The following is a 22,257-nucleotide window of genomic DNA, read 5'->3' on the forward strand; positions in this document are numbered from 1 at the left end:
AAACAGCAGATTCAGATGACACCAAAACCTCAAACATCTCATTGCTCTCTAAACTGTACAAAACTTCAGACTTCTCAATGTTATTTACACTTTTCTGAAGAATTAAAAAATTCAAATTTAAATTAATACCTATACTTGTCCCCAAAGAAGGTTATTGATAATCTTCCTCATAAATAACAATAAAAAGATATTCCAAATAAAATACTAAAATCAGTACAATAAAAATTAATGCTAAAGTCATTTTTTATTCCAGAAATGCAAGGATGGTTCAATATTAGGAAATCCATTTAGGTAATTTACTATAATAATAGGCACACAAGAAAAGCTGTATTATCTATTTAGACACTGAAAATGCATTCAAAATGTAATGTATGTAATACCCATTCCTCCATTTTAGACTTTTCATAGAAATTGAATCAATGAATAGTCCTTAATATCATTAAGTGTTGAACTATTTAACGTTTCCTATTAAAGCCAAGAACAAAATAGAATTTCAGTATTTCCATTCTTTTTTAAAATTATATTAGAAGTATGATCAGATGCAATTAGGAAAATAATTGGCCATATAAAAATTGAAAGGGAAAATGTAAATTATTTGTATTTAAAGTAGTCATAATACCTTACATTGAAAAACTAAAAGAAACAAATAAATAAATTATTGAAACCAAAAACAAAATGAATATACAAAATAAAATAATTTAGTAAGCTTGCAAGATACAAAATAAACACTAAATTCTATTTTTATATATATATATACAAGAATTAGGAAGTGTAATGGAAAACTCATCTATAATAGAAAAAAAGAAGATGAGAGAAACGAAAAAGAAAGATAAACCCTTAGGAAATGTGAGCAAACTCTATGAGGAAAAAGTTAAAATACTTCTGAAAGATATAAAAGTATGCTTGAGCAAATAGAAAAGACATATTATGTTATTTGTTTGGATAAGTCTGCATAATAAAAATGTAAGTTCTACCCAAGTTAATATCTAAATTTTGTTCAATACCAATGACTTTTTTTTAACACTTAAGCAGTTGACTCTATAATTCATACAAGAAAAATATATTTCTTAGCTGTGTTTATTAAAATAATATACAAGCAGTGATACTCTGGATGCACCAAAACCTAAATCTTGCCTTCAAACAGCACTCCTAACTAAAGAAACAAGTCTCCTTGAAAAAATAATTATTTTTAGTCTAGACCAAGGAAAACAAAAGACGAAGTAGTAACATTTTATTGTGCCCAAAAGACCCCCAAACAAATGAGATTGTGTCAAAAGGACGTAGACTCACTTGACTTGGCTCCCATCATCCAAATTTAGGACAATTTGAGCTTCTAAAATGATAATGTCTTTCTACAGTTAGTGTAACATGTTGAACAAACAAAATCCCTGAGAACATGGTGATACTCAAGAAAGTAAAGAATAAAGAGCAAGTAAAAAATAGTCACCATTGAAGGTAACTATTATACCAACTTTAAAAATTAGTAACCAAATTAAAATAACTAAGCACTTATCCTGCCTTTAAAAAATTACTGAGTAGTTTATCCCCAGAATATCAAGAAAGCATTTATATACAAAAGAATATTAGCAAACAAATTGAGAAGAAATTATAAATTGGAAAACAGTTTTAATCTGCATTGAAATGATTTATAAAAGCAAAGATCAATACTATGTATTACCACAGTGAAAAATTTCATCCCACAGATTGTTATTTGCGAAGGATCAGCCTGGCATAGTAGCTCTTGCCATAGTCTCAGCTACTCGGGAGGCTAACATGGAAAGATTGCTTGAGGCCAGGAATTCAAGGCTGTAGTGGGCTATGATCTCGCCACTTCACTCTAGCCTGGGCATCAGAGTGAGACCTCATCTCTAGCATCGCTGATGGTGAGAAAATGTTACAGCATGTGCCTCCTGAATACAATATAAAGGAACCAGAATTGTGTGTGTGTGTGTGTGTATGTATATACACACACATTGTGGTTCCTTTGTATGTATATATATATATACACACACACATTTCTGGTTCCTTTGTGTGTGTGTGTGTATATATATATATACACACACACACACACACAAACTATATATATGTACATATATATACAAACTATATATATGTACATATATATACAAACTATATATGTACATATATATACAAACTATATATATGTACATATATACAAACTATATATATGTACATATATATGCAAACTATATATATATGCACCTTTATACACACACACACACACAGACACACACACACACACACACACACACACACAGACTCTCGCTCTGTCGCCCAGGCTGGGGTGCAGTGGTGCATCGTCATCACCAGATGATGATCTGGGCTTACTGGGCTTGAACCTCTGCCTCCCGGGTTCAAGCGATTCTCCTGCCTCAGCCTCCCAAGGAGCTGGGATTACAGGAGGCTGACACTATGCCCAGCTAATTTTTTGTATTTTTAGTAGAGTCGGAGTTTCACCATGTTGGCCAGGCTGGTCTCGAATTCCTGATGTCAGGTGATCCACCCACCTCGGCCTCCCAAATTTCTGGGATTACAGGTGTGATCCACTGCCCCCAGCCATGATATGTTCTTAATAAAAGTTTTACTTGAATTCAAATCAAAATCTCAGAACTAGTATTCATTTTATAGAAAATGCCAGAAATAGAGAAATTTTTTCAATGAAGCCATAAGGAAACAACATTTAAATCCAGCATGTAGAATATTTAAAGATAACTGGCCCATTCTCTTTAAATTTCAATATCCTTCTTTGAAAAAAAAAATGTAATGAGGCTGCTCTGCCAAAGAGAGACAAAAGTTTTTTGTCAAAGAGAGAAAAATATTTTTCAAGAGATAAAATAACCAAATGCATTGCAATTCTTTTTTGGATTTGATGTGTGTTTAGGGTAAAATATTAAGATGTCTGCAACTTATTTTAAGTGGTCCAGAATAAATAACTAAATACGTAGATATCAAGAAAATGTGATAAAATGTGAGTAACTGAATCTGGGGATATGGGTATTTAATACACTATTATTTGAAATTTTCTCTGTTTCAAAAAATTGTAAATTAAAAGTGGGAGGAAAAAGAGTAGAGAGTAAGAAAGCTGGAGATGATGTGTGAATATTTTCTCCCATTCTGTAGATTGTCTCTTTACTCTGCTGATTGTTTTCTTTGCTGTGCAGAAGCTTTTCAGTTTGACATACTGCCATTTGTCTATTTTTTCTTCTGCTGCCTGTATTTTTGGGTCTTGTCTATAAAATCATTGTTCAGACTAATGTCATGGAGCTTTTTCTCTATGTTTTCTTCTAGTAGTGTCTTAGTTTCAGGTCTTTAGTCCAGTTTGAGTTGATTTTTGTATATGGTGAAAGGTAAGAGACTGATATCATTCTCCTGCATGTAGATATCCAGTTGTACCAACAATATTTATTACAGAGACTGTCCTTTGCCTTTTGTGTGTTCTTGGCACCTTTGTCAAAAATAAGTTGGCTGTAAATGTGTGGATTTATTTCTGGGCTCTCTATTCTGTTCCATTGTTCTGTGTGTCTTTCTGACAGTATGATACTGTACATGATAAATATGTGCCACTTTAAATGTCAATTTTAAAAATAAACAAATATATATGAAAATAAAAAAAGATAAAGCTGAGAAATAAGTGTGGTCAAATAATATAAGCAAGCCATGACTTGGAGTTACTAACTTAGTAACTGAATTTTTATGTATGAAAGCTCCTATAACATTTATTTCATGAAAAAAAAGAAACTCGTTTTTTATAGAACCCAGCAACCTTGGGAAATCTTATACTACAAAGATAAAAAAGGCTGTAATTTTTGCTTTATAAATTCATTTCAGAGAAAAAGTGAGTTGAGCGAGAAAGTAATTTTGTAAATAAAAACAGTTTATTATTTAACAAAATACCCATATTACTCACTTTCCCTAAAAATAAATCTTTGAAGGTATTTGGAGAAATATAAAGGAGGTTATATTTATGCCACTAAAGCTGTGATTTAAAATTGAACATTAGGTGTTAATGCCTTCCAGAGTATTGAGAATAATTGGTATTTTTTAAAAAAAAAACTTTCATAGCACTTAAAGTTTATAAAATGGTTTTTACATTCATATTTGTTAGTATAGAAAGAGCAAGCATAATTTATATACTTAAAGCCTAGTAATCTTATAATATGAAATGTTTGTCCTCAGAAACCATCCAGCTGTCTATACATCTTTGCCCTGGAATTCTATTTCCCTAGTATTATTATGTAAAAGAGAAAATGGTAAGCAAAGGCTTACTATGTTCTAGGCACTATTATAAGTGTTTTATCACAATTTCCCTCACAATATTTCTATCTAATTATGTAGTATTGTTACTTTAATTATATAGATAAGGAAACTGAAGTTCAGAGGTTCAATAACTTGGTCAAGGATATACAAATAGCAAGAATGGAGCAACAATTCAAATCTACTCGGTAAAACTATGGAAGTCATGCTCTTAACCACTCCATATTTACTACTTCTATGGAAGGAAAGGCAATATGAGATTTGTTTCATGATAATTATTTTAGAGTTACAGGTAAATAAAAATGGAAATAACATAATATGGAAATGTTTGGAGTTGGAACAGATCTCCATCAGATTCCCTGCTTGAAGGGACAAAAGTGGAGAATAGGGATAAAGCTGGAGAATTACATAAAAGTACTGAAGGACAGCACAGTGGGGAACTGCTGAACTCAAAGTGGAAAGCTGCAAGCAATGTCCAATACCATTTTGCAAATGATCTCGTGTCATGTACATTAAATAGTCTGTCATGGTCACTCCACATCGAAAGGTAACTTTGTCTGTCCTTGGAGACCTGAGGACCTTGAAGGCAGTCTTTAAGCTAACAGGAAGAGTCAGTAGTCATATTGGTTAAAGCAGCATCAGGAGTAAAAAGCATGCACAGTTCACACGAAACTTCCACAAATTTTTATTTTTCATAACCTGATTATTTTACATATGAAATTGAGATTTAGAGTTGTGTTACTTTAAGATCAGCCATAAAGAAATGTCAGAAATACTCTTCATTTTATCCTTCCTTGTTTCATTGAGATCAATATACTATGTATAAGATTCACCATGAGTCAATTAACATTCTCTGTCTTTTGCTATTATGGCTTTAAAATAGTACAAGGATGCATTATCTAAGACAACTGAATGTAGAAAGCCAATCTGAATAGTTCAGGTTTATCAGGCTGCCTTCCTTCAATGAAAGAATGTGTGTCTGCTGTTCATAATTTTGCAATGAGCACTTCATCTCCACTTTGTGTGTGTAGACACAGCCAGCATTAACTTTTATGGAGTGTGAAATCAAGCAAACTGGAACTAATTTAAGTATTAGTCAACACTGTACTCAAGTTGAATAAAACAAGATTAATAGGGCTCAGGTAATAATTGAGAGAGTCATCTGATTCCAGATAATCTCATCTCTGAGATAATTAATGTACTCTATAACATAAGCTATGAAGCCAATGTGTCTGTCTATCTACCTGTTTATCATCTGTCACACTGCAGATATACATGTATATATGTGTAAATATATTATCTAAGAATCTTACTACATCATAAGCTTTTAACACCACAGAAAGGCAGTATAGCCTAATATTGAATATGGCTTTTGAATCAGACAGAATTTTGTTCAAATCTGTAAGACTTTTGGCAATTCATTGTCTGCAAAATAACCACAGTAGTACCTATTTCAGAGCTAAATAATTACTATAAAGTACTTAATACAACACCCAGACCAGATTGTGAGCTCAATAAATGGTGCCACATTAAAGAAGTAAAGCAACGACTCGGTAAAATAAAGCACATAATCCTGCATCCACAAAAGTATCTTCAGTTATTCTACCTATCATATCTCATTTCCTCATTTCCTTGTGAGGCTCTAGTCAGGCTAATTTGGGGGTTCTCAACAGGGGTTGAACTTACCTCTCAGGGACATTTAGCGATGTAATTTTGGCTTATCATGACTTCAGTAACAGGATTTCCTACTGGCACCTAGTGGGTGGAGGCCAAAGATGCTGCTAAACATCTTCTGATGCACAGGACAGTGGCATACAATGAAAGATTATCCAGTCCAAAATGTCAGTTCTACAGAATTTGAGGAACCCTGTGCTAATCCTATCATATCTAGAATTTATAATGATCATATTGTAGTGTCAATCCACAACTAGCCTATTGTATGACAGGCTGAATACTGAGGATACAGTGTATAGTACAAATCGCAACCCTTACCTTCGTGTTGATTACAGCCTATTCTCTCTGCTATTCTTTTTTCTGTCCCTCTCCTTCCTCAAATTATGTTTCTATACAAGTTATAGTTCTTTTCAGAACTTCCAGCAAGCCCTTTGTGGCCTCTCCAGTTTTCACTAATCTTCTCTTTTCCAAGGGTCCACAGTACTGTTGCCTGTATCATGCACTTCAGTATGTACTTGTATCCCATGCTGATGGTTCACTAGTTGTAACATGTACACTAATTTCATCTTCACAGCTAAAGTTTAATTGGCAATCATAACTATATTACAAGATACTTATTTCATGATTAATTTATAAAGCAAGTATAAATTCTGTATTTATGCACTTAGATGTGTAAAAACATAACTTTATTTTTTTCTTTAACTGAAGAAAATTAATATAATGAGCCATTTTATCTGATAATGAAAAAGTTAATGTCATTAGTTCAGGATAAACTCAGTTGCTTGAGGGTTTCTTCTGCTGTTCCAGGATAAATTTGATTAATGGTGGTTTTATGTTTTCTCAACTTCTTCCTAACAAGCCATCCTAGGCTCTGGAATATTTATGTGGCCTGTGGGGCAGATGCCTGGACACCTCATGCTTTCCTTGCCTTAGCTGGAAGGATATTTAGATCTGCTTGTTCAGGCCACATTCATGCGCAAAAAGAAAGGGCTCTCCTGTTCCCTATCAAAGGGCAGATTGCATGAGGCTGCCTTATACTTGCCTCTACTCCACTCTTTTGTGCTATGGTTGCCATGAATGGGTGGGCACCTGATCTCTTCTCAGCGGCATTTACCAGCACCTGTCTACATTATTTTGCTTTCCACTTTAATTCTGTCACTATTTGAAATGATCTTCATACCATCTCTGTATGTCTTATGTGTGTGTGGTGGGAGGGAGTTTGACGCAGGTAGAGAAAAGGGGATTGACAGCAAATATTTGTTCTTCCTGATTATTTGCAAATCTTTTCCTACAGCTGAAATGCCACTTTTGAAATCAAAGTCTTTTTTCTATACCTGAAATGCCACTTTTAAAATCTAAAGTCTTAAAATGTATATATTTACTTTCTGGGTCTGCTTTGACAGCCTTCCTCTAAGCAATAGAGCCCAGAGTAATCAGAAATACAGGAAAAGTCATATCTTCAAATACTCCACAACAGCCCTTTGTAGCACCTGGAGCACTGTAGAACAGCTTTATTATAGCTACTCCCACCTCCATCCTTCTGCCTCGATTATTCACCCAATTATTTTCTGTTTTACCTTTGGAGTTTTCTGTATGCATGTAATTTTCAGTTTGTCTTCCTTTCTGTAGACATTCTCTTCTTTCAAAACTTGCCATAATGCATGCTCTTTTATGCAGAAAATTACACATACATTATTCCATATCTAATGAAAGCAATGGATAATTTTGCATCTAAAGCAAAAGACTTATTTCCTTTGTTTTCTCAAATTACATATTTCTAAAATCAGAGCTCTTAATCTAACTGTACAGTAGCAGTTAGCACACTGTGGGAATACAATAATCAATTGCATTTATGGTTATATATGCAATATATACAAGCATTTGTATTTCTAATATAATCTGTTCTGTGGAACAAGAAAACACTTGAATTAATTTAATACACAAATTTAATACAGCTTGGGCGATATTGTAGTTTCCGTGTAAATATCCAGTACAAAAATAAAGCTGAATATGTAAGAAGATGCATGATAACAACAGTTTTGTTATTTGAATATGTACTTTATGGGCATTCCATATTCTGCACTCTCACTACACCCATATAATGGTGTCATAAATATTTCAGTACTAATCTGAATCTGTTCATCTCTTTGTACAAGCAATTTCATTTTCCTTTGCTTCCTAGGATAGCACCAATTGCCCATCTTTGCACCTCCAAAAAAAAGCAATCCAATCTCCCACAATTTTTCACCTGATGCTGGTAATAAGCAGCCAGAAAAATAGAATTTTCCTGTTAATGTCATCATTTGCATAGCTATTAGTATTCCAGTATATCATTGTATCAGAGAATGGGAGAAAAAGTAATAATGTATTTTATTCAATCGAAAAACAATCGGTGTCAAAAGCCTGATGTCCAAATCTAACCTTTTAATTATAGTTTCCTTCCATATGGGTTTGTACTGTGAGGTAAAAAGATAATCCCTTAATAAAAACAAGGAGAGCTTACATTATTCAGAAGAAATCCACAACAAAATTATGGTTGAATACCCGAATAGAAATTATGTGTGTGTTACTCCAGGGAAGCTTTGGTCCTGCACATTCCTGAAATCAAATATTTCTATGGGTGTTGACGGAGGATGTGATTGTTTTATTGTTAGATTACGTCAATGCTGCCGTTGCAATGTGGTATCACTTTACCAGCAAGGCAATTTCACACAATTAATTTCTTTCTTTAAAGGAAGCAATAAAGGATAGGCAACAGGAACTCTCACAACTTATAACTAATATTCTTTAGTAACTAGTGTGCACATCTGTAAACACAAATATCCCACTTTGCGTACACTTAAACACACAAGTACATTCGATTGTAAAATGACAATTGGATTTTCACAGATCCATTTTGAACTTGCTGCCAAACAAAACGAAACAAAACAAAACAGTATTATTAAAAGCAGAGACCACAGACTGACTCTCAGTTCCCAGATCTGAAATACCTCTACGGGTACTTCTGTTCACTCTGGGTATTAAAGATTGTCGTTGTAATGCAAAAATACACACACAAAAGGAGTAGAATACCAGAAAGTAACACAGTATGAAGACAAAATCTCATGACTAATTCCAAAAGCTTGGAAAACATTGATTTCATAATTATTTTCCATTTTTTAAAGTTAAAAGGCCATGTAGAGTGCTGTAAAGTATAACATAATCTCTCTTTTTCCTTATGTGGACGTACTTTGCTTTCTGGACATCCTTTCACTGTCAATACTTACATCTGTTGTTTAAAAAGCTATTCGTGGTGCAATTGCTTTTTAAATGCAAACCCATATGTGTGATCTCTAGAGGAACTGGTAAATTTCACCAAATGGGCATTCCTAAATTGCACGCCATCTGTAGCTAGTGAAGAGAGGACTGAACCTGCTCAGCTGTGATTTTGCACCAATGTTTCCATCATTTTGATTGGCTCTAGGGAAATCATCCACTTTTGGCATGAACTTTCTAACCCCAACAGGTTATTATAGTCTGCTTCAGTTGCATTGGCTCAACAAATGTTATATATTGTTGGCAAATGTTAGAAACCTTTTGGCTTTTAAAATTGGTTTCTATACCACATTTTACCATGATGGCTTAAATCCTTTTTTAAGTTTTCCAACTAGTGCAGAGACGGTAAAAGTAATTCTATTGACTAGAGTTGTTTAAGTTGTTGAAATAAAAATAAATAATACCCCAGATTGCACATTCTAACAGTTGAATTACTTTTGTAATATCACATTATACAAGTGAGGCTAAAAGATCATGTTCTAAAATAATATAAGGCACAGGATAAATCTTAGGTATACCATTTTACCATGCTCTAATGCAGAATTAAAAAAAAAAGAGTACTCATTTTTTTTCAGTTTACAAATGCAATTTCCCACACTTAATTTATTTTCTAGCCAAAGGCTGTTCTAGCTCACATAGAAGCTGTGGATAAACTTCCAGATCATCAATGTATAGTAAAACACTCAACACACATTCAAGTTATTCCTTTGACTACTCTTTTAAACCTACAAAATAATTTAAAGTTGAAGTAAGGATGCTTTCAAATAGGATTGAACCCAATAATCTAACTTCTCTCTCGCTTTTAGTCAAGCCTAATATTTTTGTAAAAATGTTGAAATATGAGCAAAGGCAAAACATTAACAAGACAAATATTATAACTATGTATCACAACCATAAGCAGGATGTGACAATAATTTCCCACTACTTTCTGTAGTCATTTCCAATGAATTCTTTTTGGCTCATCTTAAATCAGAACAGATGACTGGTGGATGTATGTAGGGGAGAAATAAATCTTGCTGCAGAAGATGCAGGCGGTGAGAAGTTTAACATGGAACAGAGTGAGAAATGTCAACACCAGGAATGTGGAAATAAACTAATTGGGATTTATGCTTATAATCGACATAGCAGGGTATCAGTGAAGAGGGAGTAGAGAAGAACAGAAATAAAAATGTGTGTATGAAAATTCAAGAAATAGAAACCAGTATAAAGGGCCATGACAAATGCAGACAGGAGATTCAACACTAATTAACAGCTCACCATTTCTCTTTAAGTGTTTTGGAAGTTCTAAATTCCTCCTATTGATACTTTTAATTTTTAAAGGATATCCATCCAGGGTCAGTTCAGAGAACTGGCTCACCAAAACTGCAATAGAATTGTAGAACATGAGGAAAAAACAGACTTAAATTTTAAAAACCTGCTCAAATATTTATCTTTGATATCCAGGATTCAGGATTCTTATCTTCAGCTGCAGGCTCTAGTGATTGACATTTCAAGGCTATTAAATAACACTAGCACTTAAAATGTATGGAATTTTACTTCAAAATTAAAAATGGAAAATTTACAAATACTCATCTATAGATCTATCTATAGATCTATATCTATAGATAGATGTGTGTGTATATATATATGTGTGTGTGTATATATATACGTGTGTGTATATATATATATACGTGTGTGTATATATATATATACGTGTGTGTATATATATATAAGGAAACAATAGTCCTTTTCAGTAGGCTCACACTGGCTTGTGCCAGCTGGTAAGAGCTGATTTTGTACATTTCTTCCCAAGCGAATGCCCAGCGACATGATATTGGTAGTCTGAAATCAGTTAATCTGAGAGGATTTATACCATGGAAATTGACAAGTGCTGCAAATCAGAATTTTTTTTCCCCCTGGAGAGACAGTTTTTAAATATTTACTGAATATAGTACTGATAAAACCTAATCATATAATAGGAAATATACATATACATTGAAGTTTAAATCCCAAGCAGTAATATTGTCATATTTTGTAATAATTGTCTACTTGTTATGAACAACATATTATCCATTTGTAAATTGAGGTGTTATGTGACTTACCTAAATTGTTTAAATAAAAGTGTTTAATAATTTTTTGGATTATTCATTAAATTATATCTATAATACTTATAAATTAGATTCAGTGCTATCAGAGAGAATAAATTAGAAATAAGTGATATAACCCAGATAAAGACTAAGTTGAGTAGAAAATAAAGGACAAAGCTAAGTCAGTTCTGGTAATACTCAGGAGCGAAATAGTATTTCCCAGTGAAGGGAATAAATATTTGAAGAGAAAAAAATGCCATATATTTAATTAAAAGAATGATCATCATATATTTTAAATAAATCTAACATCTCAGCTACATGTAGTAGAGAATCAAAGTTGTGTTCTCCAAAGCAAATCCAAAGTGCCTATTCAGGTTTTGAGGATTTATAGAATACCCCATCCAGATGTCCTTTTGCATTTCTCCAACTTAAAGAAAAGGAGTCCTTGGAGAAAGAAGCTAGGTGGAAAAGCCAGCAGAATAGTAAAAATACCCTCAACAAAAAGCAGGAGTGATTCTAAATACAGCAGGGTGTGTCTAGCACTCAAATTTGTCTTTGAGTCCATGATTGGATCCCAGGACATCAACAAAGCCTGAAGAAGTAGTTGTTACTAGAATTCTAAAATGGTAGAGAGGAAGCACTATAGCTTTAATGATCTAACTTTAAATCTGAAACCAGGAGAATATGTTCGTGCAAATCACAGAAAGCATCCAGTGAAGAGGAAAGAAGTAAATGTACTTTCTTATGAGCATATTTGAAACCTCTGTTGAATCCCAGAAATCAAATACAGGATTTAACAAGAAAGTTAGTGTCCTGCAGTAGTAAGTGAAGAAGAGCCACGAAACAAGGATTATAATGTCACAGCAACACATATTACCAGCTCAATGAAAATTATCTAAAAATATTTATTGGCATTTTTCATCGTAGCTATATAAACAATAATTGTTATTTTATTTGACGAAATTGCAGAGTCAAAGAACTAGTCAACCACAAACGGTAAAAAAAAGAAACAAAATATCGAATTTACTGAATTTTTCACCATTAACAGCTAGAAGAGCACCTATAAATGCCGTGGATTATAGCAAATTAGTGAAAGCCTAACTGTTCCTTTTTCAATCAGGTTTAGGCAAGGAGACACAGGCCATAAAGAATGACAAGCACTGTATTTATGGCTGAAGCTTCAAATCAACCAATAGATTTGTGTGCGTGTGTGTGTGTGTGTGTGTGTGTGTGTGTTTCACCAGAATATTGGTTTTATAATTCTTTATATGATCAATTTTACATGTTTGAGTAAATATCACCAACTCTAATAGCTTTTAAAAATACTTATCACATATAACTACGTAAAATATAAGTGCATAAATTTGTTATGTAAATATATAGAATATAAACATATTATATTTGGAATAACCTACTAGGAGACTATTATTTGGTGCTATTATGGGTAAGGTATTTTATCTTACATTTTTGAGCACATTTTCTTTGGAAGGAGGAAAAAGTCAAAGATGAAAAACTCATATTTCTGCCTCTCTTGTTGTCCCTTGAGACAGAGGCAGAAGGACGCAATAGAAACAGAACGTTTATATTTTACAAAGGAGGAATTCAAAAGCTTTATTTTGTTATCTGGAAAATTGAAAACACACCAGGGTATAAATGAAAACAAAGATAATCAAGAACAATCATATTATGGAGGATTTCATGATATGCCATCCTTTGAACCTTTTTCTCTTACTTTTGTTTTATGTGCTCGTGTGTGTGTTTGTGTGCATGAGTGTGTGTTGTTTATTTTCTTTTTCATCATTGGGAACATCAGGTAGAATTAGGTCTGTACAACATACTGTGTACAAACACGAAGATACATATATAATGTATTTTCTTCCTGCTTGTCACATGCTGAATAAGGGCTCTTCCTTGGAGACATTCTCTACCTAGTTTTCTCAGTCTAGTGTCAGAAAAGATAATTCTTAAACACACTGCTGAATTTGAAATCTGTGGGTCTGTTGAATCTTGCTTTATTCTTCTAAGTGCTAAGGATCTACACAGAACTTTGGAAGGAATATATGGTTTGAAGCATACCGTAGTCTCACACTCATTGAGTTATTACACTTATGGTTAAAACATACCTCAAATTTTATGTTTCTTTTGCCTCTTTTTAGTTCTACAATCTAGAATCACCTTCAATAGGAAGTGAACCATATTTTATTCACACTGAAACTAAAATAAGAAAGAAATTAAATTTTAAAAAATATTTAAAGACGAGATATTCTCAAGCACTTTATTTTTCTAATAAGACTATATTAAAATATTTTAAGACAATATTCTTGTACACAATATAGTTAAAATTTAAATATCAAATAATCTGCCAAGTCATTTGCTCATTACAGCAAGCAAAAAATTTGAATGACTTAAACACTTGACTATACATTTAAACCTTTATGAGATTTTAAAATTAGTGTCTGTCCAAGGAAAATGATTGGCACCTTGCAAATAATGTTGGTTAGTTACTTACAGTGTCTGTAATAAACTCCGCAGATTTGTCAAATATGTACAGACATTCTTTCCTAAAAGAGGGAGACTTGACCAGAATCTCCTATTAGATTCTCAAGTTTTTCAAGATCATGTGGATTCAAGATTATGTGGGATTCAGTATTAGTATTTTCTAGATTTGTTCCTTCTTTCTCTTCTTCTTGTTTGTATATAGTTATGAATCCTAATTGAACAAAAATAGAGAAATGTGACTCATAGCTTGACACGTTTGACATTTGAGCACACAGAGGCATTATTCCAATTAGTAGGTCATAATTCAGCAGAGATGGTGGGAGGCAATAAGCACATCTTCCTTTAGTATGATTATTTGTTTCTTAAGAGAAGTCAAATGTAATAAGAAATCATTTAATTTTCATATTATACTTTTCCTAGAAAGTTCATTCGAGTCCTAAAACAGTCAACATTATTTTTCCCGATTCTAAAAGTATACATTTGCCTTTTGAAAAATTTGCAAAGTATAAAATTACTACTAATAATTAAGGAATTATTCCACTTATAAACAATGCAACAGATTAAATGTTGTTATGTTTCATTGCTTTATTCTCTTGATTTCTATAGTCACTTTTTTGGTAAACTTCTTTATATGTTCAGTGCCCTCCTGAATAAGGTACGTTTTGATCCAGGAGAAGTATATCTCATTCGTATTCCACTTAATTTTGTTTAGGTTAACCTACTTTTTAATTTTTATTTTGACTAAATTCATTAAAGCATTATCTTAAGGTAAAGCCACTCCTGCTTTAAATTGAACCAAAGGGATTTTTTTTGCCCTGAGGGCTGAAACACAGGGAGGAATCAATTACCATCTCATACCACACTCTCCAGAAGTTAGCTATTTTTTCTTAGGTTTTCTGTTGTTAGAAAGATAAGGTTCCAAAAGAATTGCAAGATATATAAGGTCTTTCATATTCTAGTCTAATATTGACGTTTGCAGATCTCATGTTCCACAGTTTCCAATCAAGTACATTTCAATCCAGTCTTATTATGCTAAGAGAAAATGATTTTTTTCAATACCGTACACCATTATTTTCCATCTTTTTATTCAATGAATTCAGGATGGATGCTGTCTGATCAGGTCTATCATGCTATCCCAGTCCACAGCAGAGTTGCGTTATACAATTTATCTGTCACAGAGAATTCAGCTCATAAATAACTGTGAAATGAATGAAAGTAACATAATGCTTCTGAAGTGTTTCCTATCTCCCAAAGCGAGATGGATTTCAGATGTTATTCCTCTATGTTACTCATTTCAAATTTCTACTACATAATTTATTATATTTTATTACAATTACTGATATTCTTTTTCTGTCTCCAATAATATTTTGAGTTCTTTGGCTCAAGGACCACAACAGATGACAAAGTCAGAGTTAGAGGTAAGTAACAGTAGGGGTAGAGAATATTAGATGCAATCTAGAGATACTTCGTTAATAGAATTGGCATGACTAGGTGAGCAATTTGATGTATAGAAAATAATCTAGAAGAATACCATTTTTTGTTTACCTTTAGTGATTATCAATGATGGGGAAATTTTGGAAGATAACCATGTTTGCAGTGATAATAATATTCATTCGATTTGTAGAAATAATCGGTTTAAAGTGCCTATCAGGTATTGGATATTTGAGTTTGAAATTCAGTAAGGAAACATAGACTGGAGTTTAATATTAATCTAATGTACAGTTGATAGTTGAAGCCATAAAATTAAAAAGGTCACTTAGGGGGCAAATACTATGAGATTAGGGCTGTAAATGAACCCTGAAGATTATCGCCATTTAAATGATAGGAAAAAGATGACCTAAAGAAGGAAGTTTTATTAAAGAAAGCATTATTATGCACACATATTTAAAAAAACTGAAATCAGGAAATCTTTTATGGGAGTTGATTCCATCTCTGCAGAAGATTAATCTAAATTCCGTAGAATTTCAAGCCTACTGTATAGTTAGGAGAGGAAGGCATAGTATTTGTGATCCACGTTAGTGGCTACCAGAATTGCCTCTTCTTATAAACAAATATTCAGTTCACTTTCCTTTTCAAGCAGAAATCTTTCTCAACTTTGTCCAGGAAAGACAATCAGGAAGTCCCAGCTAGCCACAGCATCCAGCTCAATGTTCAGGATCTCTATTAATATTATTTTGTCAGGAATGATGAATGATAGTCATTACATTAATCCCTTATATAGAATTATATACATATTATATATAGAATTATATACTATACACATATAATATGCATATTATATATAGAACTATGAACAAAGAAACAAGTAATCTGTCTCACCCACCCAATTTATAATTAGTAAATAGGGCCAGGATAATATCAATGGTCACTCGCACAGAAAGGTGATAAATGGAAGACAGACAACGGCAATACCAATTCCAATATCCTGTAAGGCAACATTGGAGAGGGCCCCCTTCCTTGGGAAAAATAAATGGTTTTTGTCCAGGCCCGACTCTGCTTCCTGGAAGGGGTGGCATTCAATTCGTTGCTAAGAGGGTCTTCCTTTCCTCTTATCCTCTTGACCACAACTGAATTGATAACTATAACCTGTATCCTGCTAGATAACTGAATTGCTTTTTGCCCGTGGATTGTTGAGGACCTAATAATCATTTTATTCCAAAAAAGTCAGAATCTTTTAGTTTGGGCTAGGCTTTCTTATGGCAGAACGAATTTCTAAAAGACTTATTTGACTGTTTATCTATTTAATTCAAGTCACTTCCATGTGCCAATACCTATGTTCTTTTCTTTTATGAATGTACTTTTTAAATTAATATAAAATGTTTTATGTATTTCTGGGGCGTGTGTGAGTATTTGTTACATGCATAGAATGTGTAACAATCAAGTCAGAGTATTTGGGATATTGATCACCTTGAGTATTTATTATTTCTATGTGTTAATAACATGTCAAGTCCTTTTTTCTAGCAACTTTGAAATACACTATACAATGTTGATAACTATAGTCATCCTATTCTGCTATTGAATATTGGGACTTATTTTTTCCAACTATATGTTTGTACACACTTATCAATCTCTCTTTATCCTTGCCTCCCACCCATACATGCTTCCCAGCCTCTAATATTTCTCATTCTATTCTCTGTCTCCATGACATCATTTTTTTTTTTTTTTTTAGTTTCCACATATGAGTGAGAACAGGCTACATGTGTCTTTCTCTGCCTGGCTTATTTCACTTTGCATAATAATCTTCAGTTCCCGGCTGTGGCCAACATGGTGAAACCTCGTCTCTACTAAAAATACAAAAATTAGCTGGGCATGGTGGGCAAGTGCCTGTAATCCCAGTAACTCGGGAGGCTGAGGCAGGAGAATCGCTTGAACCCAGGAGGCAGAGGTTGTGGTTAGCCGAGATCGCACCACTACACTCCAGCCTGGGTGACAGAGTGAGACTCCATCTCAAAAAAATAAATAAATAAAAATAATAATTCCAATTCCATTCATGTTGCTGCAAATAACATGATTTTATTCTTATTTTAGGGCCAAATAGTATCTCATTGTGCATATATACCACATTTTCTTTACCTATTCATCCATCAGTGGACATTGGTTAATTCCATATCTTTGCTATTGTGAATAACACTGCAATAAACATATAAATACATATATCCCTTTGATCTACAGATTTCATTTTCTTTGGATAAATGCCCAATAATGGTGGCCAGGTGTGGTGGCTCACCCCTGTAATCCCAGCACTTTGAGAAGCAAGGGCATGCAGATCACTTGAGGTCAGGAGTTCGAGACCAGCCTGGCCAACATGGTGAAACCCCGTCTCTATTAAAAAGACAAAAATTAGGCGGGGTGAGGTGGCTCACACCTGTAATCCCAACACTTTGGGAGGCCAAGGCGGGTGGATCACGAGGTCAGGAGATTGAGACCATCTTGGCTAACACAGTGAAACCCCGTCTCTACTAAAAATACAAAAAATTAGCCGAGCGTGGTGACGGGCGCCTATAGTCCATCTACTTGGGAGGCTGAGGCAGGAGAATGGCAAGAACCCGGGAGGTGGAGCTTGCAGCGAGCCGAGATTGCGCCACTGCACTCCAGCCTGGGGGACAGAGCAAGACTCCGTCTCAAAATAATAATAATAATAATAATTAAATAAATAAATACAAAAATTATTTGGGTGTAGTGTGTAGTGGTGTGTACCTTTAATCTCGGCTACTTGGGTGGCTGAGGCAGGAGAATCACCTGAACCTGGGAGGCAGAGGTTGCAGTGAGCTGAGATTGTACCACTGCACTCCAGCCTGGGTGACACAACGAGACTGTCAAAAAAAAAAAAAAAAAAAAAAAAGCCCAATAATGGGCTTGCTGGATATTATGGTAGTTTTATTTTTGGTAATTGTTTTATTTAAGGTAGTTGTTGTTGCTTTGAGAAATTGCCATGCTGTTTTCTATAGTGGTTTACTAATTTGTATTCCCATCAGCAGTCTATAAGAGGTCCATTTTCTCTGCATCCCTGCCAGCATCTGTTGTTTTTCATCCTTTTAATAATCTTCATTCTAACTAAAGTAAGATGACATCTAATTGTGGTTTTAATTTGCATTTTCCTGGTGCTCAGTGATGTTGAACATTTTTTCATATACCTTTTGACCATTTTTATGTCTTCCTTTGAGAAATATCTTATTATGTCCTTAACTCATGTTTTAATGGGATTATCTGGTCGTTTTTATTGTTGAGCTGTTTGAGTTTCTTCTATATTTTGGACTTCAATCCATTGCTGTGTGAGTAGTTTGCAAATATTTTCTCCCATTCAACAGGTTTTTTCCTCACTCTGTTGATTGTTTTCTTTGCTGTGTAGAAGCTTTTCAGTTTAATATAGTGATATGGTTTGGCTGTGTCCCCACATGGGGCCAGGTGGAGATAAATGGATCAAGAGAGCAGGTTCCCCCATACTGTTCTCATGGTAGTGAATAAGTCTCACAAGATCTGATGATTTTATAAATGAGAATTCCCTGGCACAAGCTCTCTTGCCTGCCACCGTATAAGATGTTACTTTGCCCCTCCTTTGCCTTCCACCATGATTGTGAGACCTTCCCAGCCATGTGGAAGTGTGAGTCAATTAAATATCTTTCCTTTATAAATTAGCCATTCTTGGGCATGTTTTTATCAGCAGCGTGAAAACAGTCTAATATATATGATCTCATTTATCTGTTTTATTTTTTATAGTTGTCTACGCTTCCAAGGCCCTAGCCATGAAATCTTTGCCTAGACCAATGTCTTGAAGTGTTTTCCCTATTCGTTCTTCTAGTAGTTTTACAATTTAGGTCTTATATTTGTCTTTAATTGATCTTGCATAGATTTATGTATATGGGGATATATAAGGGTACAGCTGCATTCTTCAGTGCATAAATATCCAGTTTTTCCAGCACAATTTATTGAAGAGATTGTCATTTCCGCAATGTGTACTCTTGACACCTTTATTGAATATAAGTTGAATGTAAATATGTGGATTTATTTCTGAACTTTCTATTCTGTTTTATTGGTGTATGTGTTTGTTTTTACCATGTTGTTTCAGTTACAATAGACTTGTAATATATTTTGAATTCTGGTAGTGTGATGCTTTCAGCTTTACTCTTTTTGTTCATGATTGCTGTGACTATTTGGGCTCTATTTTGGGTCCCATACAAATTTTAGAAGTGTTTATTCTAATTCTGTGAGAAATGATGTTGTTATTTTGATGGGGACTGCATTGAATCTGTAGATAACTTTGAGTAGTATGATCATTTTTACAATATTCCTTCTTTTGATACATGATCATGATATATCTTTCCATTTTTTGCGTGTCCTCTTCCATTTCTTTCATTAGTGTTTTGTAGTTTTACTAGTAGAGATCATTCACCTCTTTGGTTAAATTTATTCCTAGGTATTTTCTTTTATTTTTATAGCTGTTGTAAATGTGATTGCCTTCTTGATTTCTTTCTCAGTTAGTGCATTACTGGTGTATAGAAATGCTACTGATTTTTGTATGTTGATTTTGTATCCTGAAGCTTTACTGAATTCATTTTTTAAATCTAAGAGTTTTTTGGTGAAGTCGTTAGGTTTTTCTAGATGTAAGATTATATCATCAGCAAAGGGCCAATTAGACATTCTCTTTTTCAATTTGGATTCCTTTTCTTTCTCTTAACTGATTTCTCTGACTAGAACTTCCAACTACTATGTTGAATATGAGTGGTAAAAGCAGGCATGCTTATCTTGTTTCGGATTTTAGAGGAAAGGCTTTTAGCTTTTCCCCATTTGATATGTTAATGTAGGTTTGTCATATACGACCTTTAATATCTTGAGGTAAGTCACGTCTATTCCTAGTTTATTGAGAGGTTTTTTTATTGTTGTTGTTTGTTTGTTTGTTTTTGATAGGGTCTCACTCTGTCACCCAGGCTGGAGTGCAGTCATATGATCATGGCTCACTGCAGCCTCTATCTCCCTAGGCTCAGGTAATCCTCCTGCCTCAGCCTCCTGAGGAGCTGAGACTACAAGCATGTGCTACCATGCCCGGCTAATTTTTGTATATTTTGTAGAGATGGGGTTTTGCCATGTTTCCTAGGCTGCTCTTGAACTCCTGGACTCAAGCAATCCACCACTGTCAGCTTTGCAAAGTTGTGGGATTACAGACATAAGCCATTGTGCCTGGCCTTGTTGAGAGTTTTTACCATGAAGGGAGGTTGAATTTTATAAAATCTATTTTCTGCACCTATTGGAATTATCACATGGCTTTTGTTCTTCATTCCGTTGATACACTGTATCACATTTATTGACTTCCATATGTTGAATCATCCTTGTATCTCTGGTGTAAATCCCACTTGGTCATGGTTTACTATCTTTGTGATGTGCTGTTGGATTCAGTGTGCTAGTATTTTGTTGAGAATTTTTGCATGAATTTTTATTAGGATTCTTGGCCTGTAGTTTTTTCTTGTCATATCCTTGTCTAGTTTTTGTATCAGGGTAGTGCCAGCCTTGTAGAATTAGTTAGGGAAAGTTTTCTCTTCTTTCGTTTTTTAGGATAGTTTGAAGAGGATTGGTATTAGTTCTTCTTTATATGTTTGCTATAATTTAGCAGTGAATTTGTCAGACCTGGGCGTTTCTTTTTCAGAAGACATTTTTATTACGGATTCAATCTCACTACTCATTACTGGTCTGTTCAGGTTTTCCATTTTTTCCTGATTCAATCTTGGCAGGTTGTCTGTTTCCAGAAATTTATCCATTTCCACTATGTTTTCCAGTTCGTTAGCATGTAGTTGTTCATAATACTCTCTAATGATCTTTTGCTTTTCTGTGGCATCACGTGTAATCTCTCCTTTTTCATTGTGATTTTGTGTATGTGGATCTTCTCTCTTTTTTTTCTTGGTTAATCTAGCCAGATAGAAGTTTGTCAATTTTGTTTTTCTTTTCAAAGAACCAAAGTTTTGTTTAATTAACTTTTTTTTTTGTATCTACTTTGTTTAGTTCTGCTTGGATCCTTATTATTAATTTTCTTGTGCTAATTTTGAATGGGGTTTGTTCTTGCTTTTCTAGTTCCTTGAGGTGTATTGTTAGGTTGCTTACTAGAAATCTTTCCGATTTTTTAAAATGTAGATGTTTATTGCTATAAACTTCCTGCTTAGCACGCTTTTCTGTATTGTACAGGATTGGGTATGCTGTGTTTCCACTTTTTATTTGTTTCAAGAAATTCTTAAATTGTCATAGTAATTTTTTCATTGACCCAGTGACTATTTAGGAACATGATTTTTTTTTTACATTTTTGTGTATTTGTTTTCCAAAGTTCCTCTTGGTATTGATTTCTATTTTTATTCAACTGTGGTCTGAGAAGATACTTGGCATGACTTCAATTTCAAAAAGTATACTGAGGTTTGTTTTGTGTCCTAAAATATAATGTATCCTCAAAAATGTTCCATGTGCTGATGAGAAGAATGTATATTCTGCAGTAGTTGGATGAAATGTTCTGTAAATGTCTGTTAGACAAAAGTCCAGTTTAAATTCAATTTTTTTGTTGATTTTATGTTTAGATATTCTGTCTAATGCTGAGAATTAGAGTCTTCCGCTACAATTGTATAGTTGAATTCTCCCACTAAAATTGTATAGGAGTCTCTCTCTCTCTTTAAATATAGTAATATTTGCTTTACAAATCTAGGTATTTTATTGTTGGGTGCATATATATTTAGAATTGTTATATCTTTTGCTAAATTGATGCCTTTATCGTTATACAGTAACTGTCATTGTCTTGTTTTGTTTTTTACTGTTTTTTAACTTAACATTTTTTAAATCTGATATAGATATAGCTACTCCTACATTACTTTTATTTTCCATTTGCACAGAATAACTTTCATTCTTTTATTTTGAGTCAGTATGTGTCTTTTCCAGAAAAGTGTGTTTCTTGTTGGCA

This window comes from Nomascus leucogenys, chromosome 5 (assembly GCF_006542625.1).
Source record: "Nomascus leucogenys isolate Asia chromosome 5, Asia_NLE_v1, whole genome shotgun sequence".
NCBI lineage: Eukaryota > Metazoa > Chordata > Mammalia > Primates > Hylobatidae > Nomascus > Nomascus leucogenys.